Consider the following 16,091-nt stretch of genomic DNA (forward strand, 5'->3'; position numbering starts at 1 on the left):
GGATGGAAGAAATGAAAAAGGATATTGTCATGGAAAATTTAATTAAGATGTGTAGAGAAGGTGTATCCAGGCAAAGTACGGTCTCACCTACTCTTAGGCCTTATGTATAGTTACAAGATGAAATTTCTTTGCAGGGTGAGTTCATTCTAGTGCGGGGTGAAAAATATATACCACCTACGTCTCTTAGACCCCGTATCATTGCTTTGGCGCATGAGGGCCATCTAGGCCAAACCCTCACAGGTAAGCGCGTTAAAGCTGATTTTTGGTGGCCGGGAATAGATGCACAGGTCAAGAGTTGGGTTGAGCAATGTCAACCTTGCAAAGAATCTGAGAAGAGGTTACAAGTTCGCACAAATAAGGATTCTATGGGACAGATTGTTTCTGAGGATGGTGCGTGGCAGAAGGTTTGCATCGACTTCATAGGTCCCTTTCATGACTTAGTGGATACTGAGAAATTTGCTTTAATGTTAGTGGATTCGGCTTCTAGGTGGGTAGAGGTTGCCTTTATGAAAACTATCACTGCCGAATCCACTGTTAAGGTCCTTGATGAGATCTTTAGACGTGAAGGAATCCCTTCTATGATTTTGACGGATAATGGCACACAGCTTACTTCTGGTGTTATGGAAGATTATTTTGGTTTTTTGGGTTTAAAGCATTTACGTACTTCACTTTACAACCCACAAGGTAACGGACTGTGCGAGAGGGTGAACAGGCTTGTTAAGGGCACTATGCAGCTTGCTTTAGCCTCAAATCGTTCAGTACAGAAAGAAATAAAAGAAATGCTGTGGGCATACCGCACAACGATACATAGCAACATGTCCATGACGCCTTTTGAACTCATGAGGGGGAGATCAGCGGGTATGAAACTGATTCCCACTTGGCTACATGAGAAAGTGGTAATGGTGGATTGCAACATGCCAAAAAATCACAGTACTTCAACTAATATAGCAGAAGGAGATTTGGTTAAAGTGAAACCAGGCGGAAATCAGAAAATGTTTAACAAGTTTAGAGGGCCTTACCAAGTTAAATCGGTTGTTGGTAACTACATAAAGTTACAGAATGGACAAACTTGGAATCTCCGCAGGGTAGCACTTTACCAAAAGAAAGACAAGCCAACAATTTCAGTGCCGGCCACTAAGAAGGTTGTTGGGGAAAAGATTTGCAGACCACTTCGTAAAAGGGTTGCACCTGCTTATTTAAAAGACTTTGTGTAATATGGCTTGTTTAAGGAAGGGTGTGGGGTTACATGGTCCAATGTAATCTCAAGGGAAAAACTGAGAGTTAAATTTAGTATTGTAATCTTTATGCATCATTTGACTTTTACAGTATGTAGGAGTAAGTTCTTGCCTAATTTAATTTTTGTTAGTTTCTTATTGTTTATTGTTTAAAGAAAAGAGATGTGTTATATTCACGCTATGCCTTTATTTGCCTCAGCTTGTGTCTGGCGCTGAGCTCGTGACATGTCCTCTGTTCACGGGTTGAGCGTTCTGTCCAACGGCAGTTAGATGCCCGTTTGGTCCCGGTCTTGCTGGTTGGGTTTTCTACGTCTGCTCTTAATAAAGCACATAACTCAAGCGACATCTGTGTGCAGCCTGCCAATTATTTACAACAGTAAGGTTTTGTGAGGATTGAAGAAAGTTATCTAGATAAGCGACATAGAATTCTATGGGCAGACCATCTGAGCCAGGTGTTTTGCCGCTGGCTAGTGCATTGACGGCTTCTTGAAACTATTAATTGTAATTTCCCCACCGAAGGAGGTTGCCACTGCCATGGAAAGTCGGGTGTTCCAGCAGTTATGACATAATAATGAAGGGTCTGTGGATCTACACCTTCCTGCTGGGTATAGAGGTGAGAGTAATATGCCACCAAACCCTCGTTAATATCAGTTTGTGTGTATACTGGGCTGTCATCTGCTCTGGTCATCTTGAGGATCTGCGAGATGCGTTGAGCAGGGTTGACCAGCCAGGCCAATAACCTCCCAGATTTGTCACTCCCGTTATGCTCCTTTGTGAGATAGGCCCAGCAGTCCTATATTTTAAACTGTTCTATCAGCACAAGGATGTTTTCCCTTACGACTCTCATGAGATCTGGGGAGCAGGGGCAGCAGTCCGAGGCAGCTCCAGATAGGTCAGTAGTGCTTCCTGGTGCATAAAGTCCACGTGTAGTGCCTGGACCCTTGCCATTTTGATGATGCAGTGGCTGCGCACCACTGTCTTAAATGCCTCCAAACTAGGAGGGAGGAGGCCGTGCCTGTAATCTCAATAAATTAGACCCAAATTGTGTCCTCTAGTGTTGTTTTAAAGATCAGGTCATTGATGGCCAGGGTACATAGTTTACAGGTGGTGATGCTCGACCTGGTAGGGTAGTGCTCCTTGTAAGTGTCAGCAGCAGAGGACTCTGATCCGAAAAAGTTTTTACCAGATATTCGGCCCGAGTCTCATTCATGAAGTTATATAGTGCAGATGAAAGTGTCAAGTCAAACAGACAAGCTGTGCATTCCAGAGTAGTAAGGAGTTGGTAGTGCTTGCAGAGTTATGAACTATCCAGAGCCAATAAGACCCCATTCCGCAATCCAGCGAGCACTTTTGTATATCGAGAGGAAGGGTGGGGGGTGCAACCTGTCTTATTGAACGTTGGCTATGCAATTGAGGTCCCTGCCCACGAGAATCAGAGAGTGTAACACCGCAGAGATGTGTGGTTCCAGGAAGGCAAGTAAGGTTGGTTGATCAGTGTTCGGGGCATAACTTTAAATGAGAACTATATCCTTACCATTGAATGTGCCCCCGAGTACAATATAACGACCCTCTGGATCTATAACTTTGGTATGAACTGTGTCTCTGGTAGAACCCAAATGAGGGCCCATCTTGCAGAAGTTGAGTAAGTGGTGGCATAGGGTTCCCCCTGCCAATGCATCTATGGGTCCATTCTCTCTGTTTTGGTCTGGTGTGTTTCCTGCAGAAACGTTACCTGGGCTCTATGTCTTTTACGGTGGGCAGTCATAATATCGAGTCTTTTATTTCGACTGGACAGAATATCGAGTAAAAAATATAGAATGGACATAATATCGACTAGACATAATATAGACAACAAAAATATCGACTAGAGAAAATTAATATCGAATAGAATGGACATAATATCGAATCAAAAATATAGAATGGACATAATATCGACTAGACATAATATAGCCAACAAAAATATCGAATTTAAGGTAAGTTAATATTAATATTTATTTTTTGTGTAATATAAGTCTGTAGCGGGTTGTGGGTTTATAGGGGAATAGGGTGGGAAGTAATTTAATTATAATTAATTAAATATGTTAATTTATTTATTGATATTTATTTAGAATTAATTGTTAATTAATTATTAATTGGTAATTAATTAAAATATAATTGGTAATTAATTATAATTGATTAATTGATAAATATTTTAATTTTAGTAATTTATTTTCTGTAGCGGGTTGTGGGTTTATAGGGGAATAGAGTGGGAAGTAATTTAATTATAATTAATTAAATATGTTAATTTATTTATTGATATTTATTTAGAATTTATTGTTAATTAATTATTAATTGGTAATTAATTAAAATATAATTGGTAATTAATTATAATTGATTAATTGATAAATATTTTAATTTTAGTAATTTATTTTCTGTAGCGGGTTGTGGGTTTATAGGGGAATAGGGTTGGAAGTAATTTAATTATAATTAATTACATTTTTTAAATTATTTATTGATATTTCTTTATAATTAATTGTTAATTATGTATTAATTGGTAATTAATTAAAATATAATTGGTAATTAATTATAATTGATTAATTGATAAATATGTTAATTTTCTTACATTATTTTCTGTAGCGGGTTGTGGGTTTATAGGGGAATAGGGTGGGAAGTAATTTAATTATAATTAATTAAATATGTTAATTTATTTATTCTTAATTATTTGGAATACATTGTTAATTAAATAATAATTGGTAATTAATAAAAACATGATTGGTAAATAATTTTAATTGATTAATTGATAAATATGTTAATTTCATTCATTTATTTTCTGTAGCGGGTTGTGGGTTTATAGGGGAATAGGGTGGGAAATAATTTAATTCTCATTAATTAAATATGTCATTTAAATTATTGGTATTTATTTTGAATTAATTGTTAATTTTTAATAGGTAATTAATTAAAATATAATTGGTAATTAAAATTAATTTATTAATTTTGAAATTGGAAATTAATTTATTGTTAATAGGTAATTAATTAGTATGAGTAGGCAATTTTTATAATTAAATAATTTTATTTTGTATTTATAAATAAATATGTCATAGTTTTTTATACACAAGTACAATAATGTATTTATTTGTAATTGGTATTACTATTTATGTTATTTATATCTATTTGTGAAGTATTTACTTTCCCTATTATTGCACTCTCTGAAGTTGGAATAGTAATTTTAACCCCTACGCTATACAACACTTTCCCTAATGTTGCACCCACTGGAGTGGGTATGCAACGTTTACAACGCAACTTTTACTATGCACTACCATTACAATGAAACTTTTACAACGCAAAAACTTTTACAACGTATACATTTACAAAGCATGTTTTTACAACGCAGATACCTTTACAACGCATACCATTACAACGTAAGTATTGCTAAGTATATAATTATTTTTAAAATGTTATATGTTTGGGTTTTTGGGTAAAGGGGTATTTTTAGGGTTCAGGGTCAGTTTTCAGTTTTTGGGTAAAGGGGTATTTTTAGAGTTCATGGTCAGTTTTCAGTTTTTGGGTAAAGGGGTATTTTTAGTGTTCAGGGTCAGTTTTCAGTTTCTGGGGTAAAGGGGTATTTTTAGGGTTCAGGGTCAGTTTTCAGTTTTTGGGTAAAGGGGTATTTTTAGGGTTCAGGGTCAGTTTTCAGCTTTTGGGTTAAGGGGTATTTTTAGGGTTCAGGGTCAGTTTTCAGTTTCTGGGGTAAAGGGGTATTTTTAGGGTTCAGGGTCAGTTTTCAGTTTTTGGGTAAAGGGGTATTTGTAGGGTTCAGGGTCAGTTTTCAGTTTTTGGGTAAAGGGGTATTTTTAGGGTTCAGGGTCAGTTTTCAGTTTTTGGGGTAAAGGGGTATATTTAGGGTTCAGGGTCAGTTTTCAGTTTTTGGGTAAAGGGGTATTTTTAGGGTTCAGGGTCAGTTTTCAGTTTCTGGGGTAAAGGGGTATTTTTAGGGTTCAGGGTCAGTTTTCAGTTTTTGGGTAAAGGGGTATTTTTAGCGTTCAGGGTCAGTTTTCAGTTTTTGGGGTAAAGGGGTATTTTTAGGGTTCAGGGTCAGTTTTCAGTTTTTGGGTAAAGGGGTATTTGTAGGGTTCAGGGTCAGTTTTCAGTTTTTGGGTAAAGGGGTATTTTTAGGGTTCAGGGTCAGTTTAGGGTTTTTGGGGTACAGGGGTACTTTGTAAAAATAAAGTAAAATTACATTTAAATTACATTAATTAAATACAATTAAATAAAATTAAATTATATTATAATATTTTTAATTAATTTATATTAAAAAAAATATTATATACTTACCAATACTTACGTTGTAATGGTATGCGTTGTAAAGGTATATGCGTTGTAAAATCTTGCGTTGTAAATGGATGAGTTGTAAAAGTTTTTGTGTTGTAAAAGTTTTGATGTAATGGTAGGTGTTGTAAAAGTATGCGTTGTAACGTCATACATCCCTGGAGTGGGAATAGTAATTTTAACCCCTACGCTATCCAGCGCTTTCCCTACTGTTGCACCCACTGGAGTGGGAATAGTACATTTTACCTCTACGCTATCCAACACTTTTGCTAATGTTGAACTCACTATAGTTGTTACAATAAATTTTAACCATTTTCTATGCTACGCTAAAAATGTTATATATATATATATATATATTGAAGCTCAAAAAGCACCAAAGCGTCGCACTCACAGGCGGGTGCTCCCGTTGCGAGGGTGCACTCGCAAAACCAGTACCGCTCAACCTCCCAACGCGGCAATCACCCGCAGGACGAAGGAAGCACTCGCAGGGGTGTAAATTCAAAAAGTTTATTTTTTCACAGCACACAGACGCGTTTCGGTCGGAACCTTCCTCGAAGTTTACCGAACCGACAGAGGCGTCCACCATATATTCCCACATCCGGGTCAAAACCATAAACATAGGACTAGCCTATGGGGCGGGGAGGGAAACACAGTAAGTGTAAGCGCCATCTTGGAATGTCTCAAATCATTGTCCATCAAGATGTAAATACCAAATAAAGCCCTGGATGGGCATGGCTGGCTATACACAAATAATATGGAAACACAGATTCTCACTGTTATAACCAATATAAATTAAATAAAGCTAATTAAATAAACAGTATTAACTAAAGGAAGAAAAAATGTTAATGTACCAGTCCTTCCAATACATATACTGTATACACCCCTTCCCCCCGCACAATCTCAAATTCATGATCACATGCACCAACAATCAAGCCCTGGATGGGCTAATGCATTAAAGATCCAGGAGGACCCACACTCCTAACATTCATCTTAAAGGCAAAGACAAGTATAAAGGACACAATCAAAATACTCAGAAATCTGGTAGAACCCAAGAAATAAAACGGTCGAACCCCGAAGAGTATCACAAAATGATAACTATACACATTCATCGGACCAAGTAGAAAGAATTCATAACCTTCCCCACGATCTGTCCATGCAGACAACATTAAAAAGATAATAATACAACAGCTCAACAAATCACCAAATCACAGTGTAAATAATGCATATCAATAGATACAAAGGAAATTCATAGAATTCAGCCCAGAATATTGAAATCCAGAATATAGAATCAAAGAAAGAGACACACCGGTGTCTCCCTACTATTTTACATCGGACCCTTATTCCCCCAGATGTGATGATAATTCCTCATGTATGTTCATCCCTAGGGGCATTTTAGTTTGAAGGTCAATTATGTACCGTGACTCCAGTCTACGGAGTCGGACAAGCCTGTCCCCTCCTCTTGGGTTCACCGGTACATGGTCAAGGCCAAAGAAGCTCAAAAGATCCCTGTTGCGCTTGTGTACTTTATCGAAGTGGCGTGCCACCGGGTACGCCTCATCGAAATTTGCAATGGCGCGCATATGCTCTAAAATGCGCATCTTAAGGGGATTGACGGTACTGCCTATATACCTTAGTCCGCAAGGACAGGTGAGACAGTAAACACAGTATGGAGTGGAGCAAGTTATAAATTTGCTAATTCTGCGTTGAATCCCTGTATGAGGGATAGTGTAAGATCTGACTCTTTTGCTGAATTTACACGCCTTACACTTTCCACATGGGGAAAAACCACAAATTTCACCAAAGGCAGTAACTTTAGAGGACTCGACCAGATGACTCTGAACTAAATCGTTCTTGATAGAACGAGCCTTGCGGTAGGTTATCTGGGGATTAGTGGGAAGATCATCTTTGAGGAGTTGATCGGTCTGCAAAATATGCCAACTCTTCTTAATGGTTTTTTTAAGAAAGGCGGCATCTTGCGAAAAGGTGGTAATAAGCCTAAATTTACCACCACTGTTGGTGGGACTTAGTTTCTCTTTACTCTTGAACAGATCGTTCCTGTGAGTGGAATTGGCTCTCTTGTACGCATCATCGAGGAGTTGGTCACCATACCCCCTCATCTTAAAACGGGCAATGCACTGTGTGGCTGCTAGTTGGAATTCTTGATCTTCAGTGCAATTTCGTTTTATCCTGAGTAATTCCCCATAGGGGATACTCTTAACCAGACTGTCAGGATGACTACTGGTCGCTCTCAACACACTGTTGCCCGCAGTCGGTTTTCGGAAGAGTTTGCTCTTTAGAGTCCCACCCTCAACGTAAACTGTCACATCTAGGTAGTTCACAGAGATTTTACTCACCTCTACCGAAAATTCAAGGTGAACACTATTGTCATTCAACCTCCCCATGTATTGTTTGGCACTCTCAATTGTACCGTCCCAGACGATAAACAGATCGTCAATGAAACGATACCAACTGATCAGGTTTTGAGACCAGAGTGTGTTATCTGCCCCCCAGGCTACCTGCTCCTCCCACCAGCCCACGAACAAGTTCGCGTAGCTGGGGGCGAAGCAGGTACCCATCGCTGTCCCAGACAGCTGACGAAACAGTTCAGTCTGAAAAAGAAAAATATTATTCGTCAGGCAGAATTGAACAAATTCTAATAGCATTTGGCTATGCTTCTTGAATTTCAATGGTCTCTGGTCTAGATAATATTTAATGGCCACCAGACCATCACCATGATCAATAGAGGTGTATAGGCTTGTAATGTCTAACACCATCAAGGTGTAGCCCTCTTTCCACTCAATCAGTTTCAGTTTTTCCAAAAAATCGGAAGTGTCACGGATATGTGATTTCAAAGACAGAACAAAAGGTAATAAGAAATGGTCCACAAACATAGACAAATGTTCCGTAAGACTGCCCTGTGAAGCAACAATCGGTCTCCCCGGGGGTGCAATAGAGTTCTTGTGCACCTTGGGGAGGTGATAAAAAGTAGGTATAATGGGATTGAGGCGTCGTAGGAACATATATTCTTCCATTTCAAGGAAACTCTCGTTGTGCCATTTACTGATAAGTGTGTGATAATCATTAACACTTGTCTGATATTCTTTTTCAGATATTCTTTGATATGTAGATTTGCAACCCAATTGTTTGGCTGCTTCCTTGTTATAATTCTCCTTGGTTTGCAGGACAATATTCCCGCCCTTATCTGCAGGTTTATATATTATGTTCTTGTCCAAGCTTAAAGATTTAAGGGCCAAATTTTGAGCACTGGAGAAATTCCCAACATCCCCACTCCTCCTGAAATGTAGTTTCCTACGAAATGTAGTCAGGTCTTTTATGACAGCATCGGAAAAGACATCGATGGCATCATATGTCAATTGGGGATTGAAGCTTGACACTGGTTTGAAGGGCGTGGGTTCACCTACTTGTGTCACTCCTGTAACATGGACTTGTTGTGACTCACTCAAATCAGTGTAACCTTGCCTTTCTCTCCCATCATATAAATCCTCCAGTGCCATAATTGTACCAAGGTCTCTGGTTGCAAGAATGTCAGTAGACAACGGTTTCCTTGTTGTCTTTTTTTGAATAGTAGATTGTACTCTAGTCTTAAAATACTTGTGGAGTTTAAGCTTGCGAAAAAACTTGTAAAGATCGATCCGAGTTTGAGCAAATTCGAGATGTTTCCGCGGACAAAAGTTCAAACCTAACAACAACACAGACTCCTCAGTTGCTGTCAGGATTTTATTCGTGAGGTTCACAATAGTGTGACTTTCTTCCATAGTCACTTCCGTCTGTTGAACCCCCTCCGGCTGCGTGTCATTGGTGGTGAGGTTGATCTTTTTGCGTCCCCCTCTGCCCCCGCCTTGTTTTCCTACAGCTCCTTTTTCCGGGGGTTTGCCTGCTCCCCCATATATATGTATTATGTTTGGTGATATCATTTTTTTAATTATAGAAATTATTTATTAAAATTAAAAATTTAAAATAATTATTTCTAAGTTTATATTAAATATATTTATTACTATATTAGTTTTATCTTAATTTTAAGACATTTAAAAAAATCGATATTTTGACAGTCTATATTTTTGTAAGTCGATATTTTGGAGTCGATATTTTGGTACTTGTTTGTAGATAGGGAGTCGATATTTTGTCACTCGATATTTTTCACTCGATATTTGTGTATCTCGATATTTGTGACATCGATATTATGTCAGTGATCCGTCTTTTACGAAATGGTTGGACCCTAAATCCCTTACTCGAGGAGTTAAGGCACCGCACAACCAACATTATATAAAACTTTTATTGGAAGGTTCCCCTTAGATGTATACCTAGATGTTTCAATAGAAGGAGGTGAGAAAGTCCCACTTCTTCTCTTTGTGGATGATGCTGTACTGCTGTCATGAACTGAATCAGCTATTCATCAATTGCGGAAAGGTATAAAGTATTTTTGTAACACCAAAAAACTTACCATCATAATTAATAAAACAACATTCATAGTCCTGCATCAGAGAGTTACCCTGGCAAAAACGTTTTATATCAGAGGAAACACCTTGAAGTATGTTTATACACATAGGAGTTTACCCAGGGATGTTTTGCTTAACTTGAGGGGGGCGCGTGATAATAAATGTGGCCACTTAATGGTCCTTTCCAAGCAGGATAAGACATGTAAGCTCTGCTCACACAGTTTTTTACCCCACTCTGTACGTAAGAATTCTCTCTTGAGGTTATTTGTGTAGGAAAGTGGTATTCTGTTGCAGTACTCCCGCACTTTTTTCCTGATCTTTGACTGAGTGTGCACAGGGTTCCTGCTTTCCAGGTTTCCAGTGCCTGTGTTTTTTACCAAAACTGTACCATTGTTTCCAGAATTGGCACACCTCTGGCTTACATATAAGTCCCTTGTAAAAGGTACCAGTGGTACCATGGGCATTGTAACCAGAGAGGGTCTCTTAGGGCTGCAGCATGTATTGTGACACCTTAAGAGACCCCGCGCCAAACACATACACACAGCCACTGCTGCCTACATGTTATGGTGCATAGAAAAGTGATGAGTGGACCTGGCACACATCATTGTGTGCCAGGCGTACTAGCACTGCAAGATGCATAGGTAAGTCACCCCTACAGCAGGCCTTAAAGCCCTCAGGCAGGGTGTGCTATACCTCATGCGAGGGCATAAATTCATGAGCAGATATGCCCCTATAGAGTCTAAGTCCATTCTTAGACATTATAAGTGCACAATGAAGCCACATACTGAGTACATGGGCTGGGAGCGTGTCACTACAAGTCCCACAGCTCCATGATGGCTTCACTGAATTCCAAGATGTTTTGTACCAACCATCTCAAATTAATGAGTCCCCACTGATGCCAGTGCTGGATTAATTAATAAATGTACTCAGAGGGCACCTCAGAGGTGCCCCCTGAAAACCTACCAACCCACTAGTGTGTGCCTGCCTGGTCTGCACCAGCCTGCCACCTCTAGACATGTTTCTGACCCCCTGAGGTTGGGGCCTTTTGCTCTTGTGGGTTAGAAACAAAGCCTGCTGTGGGTGGAGGTGCTTCACACCTACTCCCAAGCAGGAACAGCACTGAAAGGCAGTGAGCCTCAAAGGCTTACCGTCCTTTGTCGTGCTGATCAGGACCTCTCCAAATAGTGTAGATGCCCGCACCCCCCTGACCAATACCCACTTTTGGCAGCATGGTCGGCAAGATAATTAGTAAATAGGAGAGGGGTGTCCCCTCCCAGCCAGAGCCACCTCTAAGGTGCCCTGAGCTGAAGTGACCCCTTCCTTCTGAAATCCATATTGTTTTAGAGGATTCTAGCCAATAGGGTTATGGGTATGCCCCCTCCTCAGAGGGAGTGGACATACAAAGGGTGTAGGCACCCTAAAGTTAAGTCGCCCATTGGCTACTACCTTCTAAGTGCTGTAATACCACTAAATTGAGTATTTAGGGGCACCCCTGAACCTCAATCCTCAGTTTACCTATGACCTACAAACAAGAGGACAAAGAAGAGCCATGCAGCAGCAAAGACTGAAGACACCAACACACCTTGCACCAGCCCTACAGGTCTCTCTGCAGCCCTCAAAGACCCTGCTACAGAAGAGCAATTAGTTCCACAGCCCAGTGACCTCCACAACCCTGACAGGTCTGCCTGACTTTTAAAAAGACTCCTTATCTCCCGTGGGCAGAGGACCTGTCCAGAAGAAAAGCAACTTTAAAAACAAAGTGCTCTGCCTATGGAACAGTGAAACAGACCACCTCTGCACCAAACGCCCACGGCCTGAATCCAAGTGACCCACCAGTCCAGAAAAGTTTCCCCAGTGATCTTGAGCAAGAGTCCTTAGTGGGTTGACCCCTGCCGGACTGCACGTCGACACCTCCAGCCTCCACATTGACACCTCCAGCCTCCGCATGGTGGCTTCTTCAACCGCGACCTGCACCGGTAAGCTGACTTCCGACGCCATAGTACACCCCTTCACCCTAAGCCCCTGGGCCTTGGGGAGATCTACCGACAGTGTCCCGATGCAGCAGCACACCCCAACTTATATGTACAGCTGCAGGTGTCTTTCATCCAGCCTCCTGGTCTGAGCCTGCAGCCTTTTACTGACTTGAAGATTCTCCATTTGTGTGCATTGGACGCCCGACGCTGTGTTGGCACTCTGCACCCGGCTGCCCCAGTGCCACTGAGGGTGAACATTTGGTGCTGCTTTGGGCTCCCCCTGTGCTTGCTTTAACCCCTGGAGACTGGGTTACCAAACTGTTCTACTTACCTGAATGTATTACCACTTTAATTGCCCCCTTTCTCCACTTGATAACATTAGCACCAGATAAAAGGCCTTTGATATGGTTCATGGTTATGAGTCTGGTGCTGGCGAAGTTAGTCTTTGGGCGAAAACAAGGGTCAGAGTTGATGGAGTCAAATCTGCTGAGTTTCCCATCCGGCGGGGGACCAGGCAGGGCTGCCTGCTGTTCCCCCTGCTTTTTGCACTTGTACTGGAGCCACTAGCATGTTTAATTAGAGCACACCCAGACTTAAAAGCATTCCAGGACCCTGAGGAACAGTTGATGGATGAACAAAACTCGCTTTACGCAGACGACATCCTACTGTGTATATCCAGTTCTGACACGTCACTCCCACTCATATTCCAATTAGTGGAAGAGTATGGCAAGCAGGCAGGATACAAAATTAACTGGGGGAAGTCAAATATATGCCCCACTGGGGGTTACTTTGACAAGCATTCCGTGCCGGTACATCTTCCCATCGCTGAAGGGGGCTTCAAATATCTGGGACTCTTCATCTACACAAACCTGATAGACTGCCTCACCCGTAACATTCAGCGTGTCCTATCAGATTTCCGAGAAGAAGTGGTCAGATGGTGACGCCTTCCTTTGACATTACTCAGAAGAGCTGCCATGTTCAAAATGATTATTAACAGGGAAAGAGAAAATCTGGGTGACACTGGGATTGTTGATTGCTAAGAAAAGCATTGCCAAACTATGGGGTGCGATTGAAACGCCTACACTGAACGCATGCAAAAAAGATATGTACTGGCGTATAGAAATGTCTGTGTCAAGGGGCTGCTCAAAAAAGAGGTTACAGATTTGGGAGAAATGGAACGACTACAGAGGAAACATCTGCAAACTCCCCAAAGTCGCTAGACTCCCAACATTTGAGGTAGAATAGTGTAGAGCAAGGGACCATTCCTTGGATACAGAGAATAATGTGTGAATATGTCGAAATGTGTCAAATGGATATTGTAAAGTTTGATATGTACTTGCAACTCTTGAAGATGGCAACAATAAAAAGTATTTATTAAAAAAAATGGTTACCATACCTAAGCTATTGTATATTTTCCAAAATACATATTGTAAAATACCAGAGGCAACTTTCAGGGCGATTAACAATGTAGTGCGAACATTATTGTGGGACGGAGGCCACCCCCGAGTAGCGCTACAGATGCATATTATAGAGCGGCACCCCACGCGCCCAGAGATCATCCTACATACGCCCTCGAGAGACTCGAGTTCCAAAAACACTCCTACTTACACAACATATATGGGGGTCACGGAGCAAGGAGCCTTTTGCCAGCAACTCAGAGGGTGATTGAGGTATGGAAAGAAGCAGAACGACAGATGAAATGGGAAAAAGACTAACCAGGTCAACACCCTTATGGGAGGGTAAACACCTGCCTGAACTTGTGAAACTACAGCTGTTTAAAGGATGGGATGCTATCGGGATTACCGTTCTGGGGGGTATATTAAGACAGGGCGACCTGATAACATTTGCAGATCTCCAAGTGGAATATAAATTCACGAATAGGCAACATTATAAATACATTTAACTCTGGCACGCCTGGTAGCCGCAAAATCCTGATATCGCAGAGATTCCTGAGTATGCCCCACTAGAAGGCTGGCTGCTACAGGAAGAGATACCTGAGAAAGCAGTCTCCTGGACCTATAAAACCCTCATAAACAACATGCCTGATAAGTTACTAACACTTAGAGGTAAATGGGAGGATTTATTAGGTACACTAGAAGACATAGACTGGGAAACTGCCTTAATGCACCCTAGAGAGGTGGCGATCAAGCTCAGGCTACGACTGGTACAGTTTAAAATATTTCACAGGGTTTACTATGACAGGGCGGGACTACACATAATGGGCAAAACAGAGACGCCAGATTTCCTGCGGTGCAGGACTGAGCGTGGATCCTTCATACACATTTTATGGGAGTACCAACCAATACATAGATATTGGATACAGATATTACAAGAACTAAATAACATACTACAAACACAAATCCTGATGAATCCCAAGTATATTCTTTTAGTCATTCACACAGACGTTGACATCCCGAGACATAAGCTTCTACTAAGTAACTTAGGACTTGTAGTCGTAAAGCGAGATAGAGCTAGATACTGGGGCAGAGCAGAACTCCCCACCATGAAAGAGTGGCGGACTGGCATGGATATGTATATGGGTGCAGAGAAAACGGTATAAAAAGCAGGGGGGTGCCCGAGAAAGTTCCGGAAGGTCTGGCAGGCATGGCTGAGTCAGTACAACTTGGAGATGGAGGAGGAGGAAACCGATTCAATATAATCCACACAAAGTTACATGACGGCGGAGGGCTCACTATTTTTTATACACAACATTTGGGGAACTAGGTACACACCTAAAGTGGGGGAGAGAAGGTAATTTAAGGACCACAAAGAAGAAGTATAATGGCGCAAACTCTGTATCCTTACAAATTGTAACTGTTTCTTGCTGTACTGGAAGAATAATATGTGAGATATACCTGCTGGATGTTTTGTTGTCCTTTCAGAAAATAATAAAAAAAATGTAAAACTTTGGCACCAGATCCCAAGTTTGACCTCTGCACCCGCCACCCCTGTTCCGCTGATGGTGCACTTTTGTCACTTACCAGAACCTTGCCTGGTACTGATTCTTCATCCAAAAGCTCAATATCGTAAATCGTTTACTTACCTGCATTTTGCTGATGGTGTTTCCTCTCATAGGATAACATTGTAGTGATTGAAAAATGCACGAAGTGTCCACTTTTTACATTGAAAAACAGTGATATTGTAAAACGTATTTTACTGCAACAAAGTACCTTTTGTTCTATAAAATATATGTACTAAAAGTAATATTTCTACAAACCACTGGTCCCAGATTTAGTCATTGAGTGTCTATAATCATTTCTTGTCTGTGTGTGTGCAACAAATGCTTATCACTGCCCTCTGATACGCCAAATTGCTCGTCCCCACTACCACAAAAGACAGCATTATTATTATCTACATTAGCCTCATGAAAGCTTATGGGAATCCACTGGACTCTCTGCAAACTATACCTTACTTTGGTAAACTGTAGGTCCGTCCCTCCCATGTCATAAGCTCAATATATTTTCCTTTTTGGAAGACAGAAAACCTGACGTGGTCTTCCTTACGGAAACTTGACTCCATGTGAAATCTGCACCAGATGATGTTCAGGCTCTCCCCCTGACTTTTACATGATACGTTGTGATAGAGAAGATATAAAGGGCAGAGGTCTTGCCATCATCTTGAAGTCCTCATTTACCTTTCGCACCGATTCCCTTACACTCCCCCACTGTAAAAGCCTTATGTTTTCTATCTCACTGTCCCACACATCTATGTTTCCTGGAGTTCTAGTATACTGTCCCCAGGCCCATTCGGCCAATTTACCTAGACCTTTCCTGAAGCTCTTGAGAGCTTGGTCACAAAATATTCTCATTTTACGGTTCTGGGAGACTTAAAACTTCACCTGGGTGAAACTAATGACACCCAAGCAACCGGTTTTGTGCATGACCTTGCTGCCATTCAACTGGAGCAAATGCTCCAGGGACCCACTCATATAATGGGACACCTGATAGATCCGATTTTTACTAACAACCCCCTATTAGAGGTCCTAAATCCTGTACCACTCCTATTGAACGATCATTTTTTGATCCCGTTGGTCCTCAGGATACCTGGCCTAATTTTACCTCCAAAGCGCAAAGCAATGGAAGATCGGCCCAGGTCTTAGTCAAATCGAGATGCACCCTGAG

This window comes from Lissotriton helveticus, chromosome 3_1 (assembly GCF_964261635.1).
Source record: "Lissotriton helveticus chromosome 3_1, aLisHel1.1, whole genome shotgun sequence".
Taxonomy (NCBI): domain Eukaryota; kingdom Metazoa; phylum Chordata; class Amphibia; order Caudata; family Salamandridae; genus Lissotriton; species Lissotriton helveticus.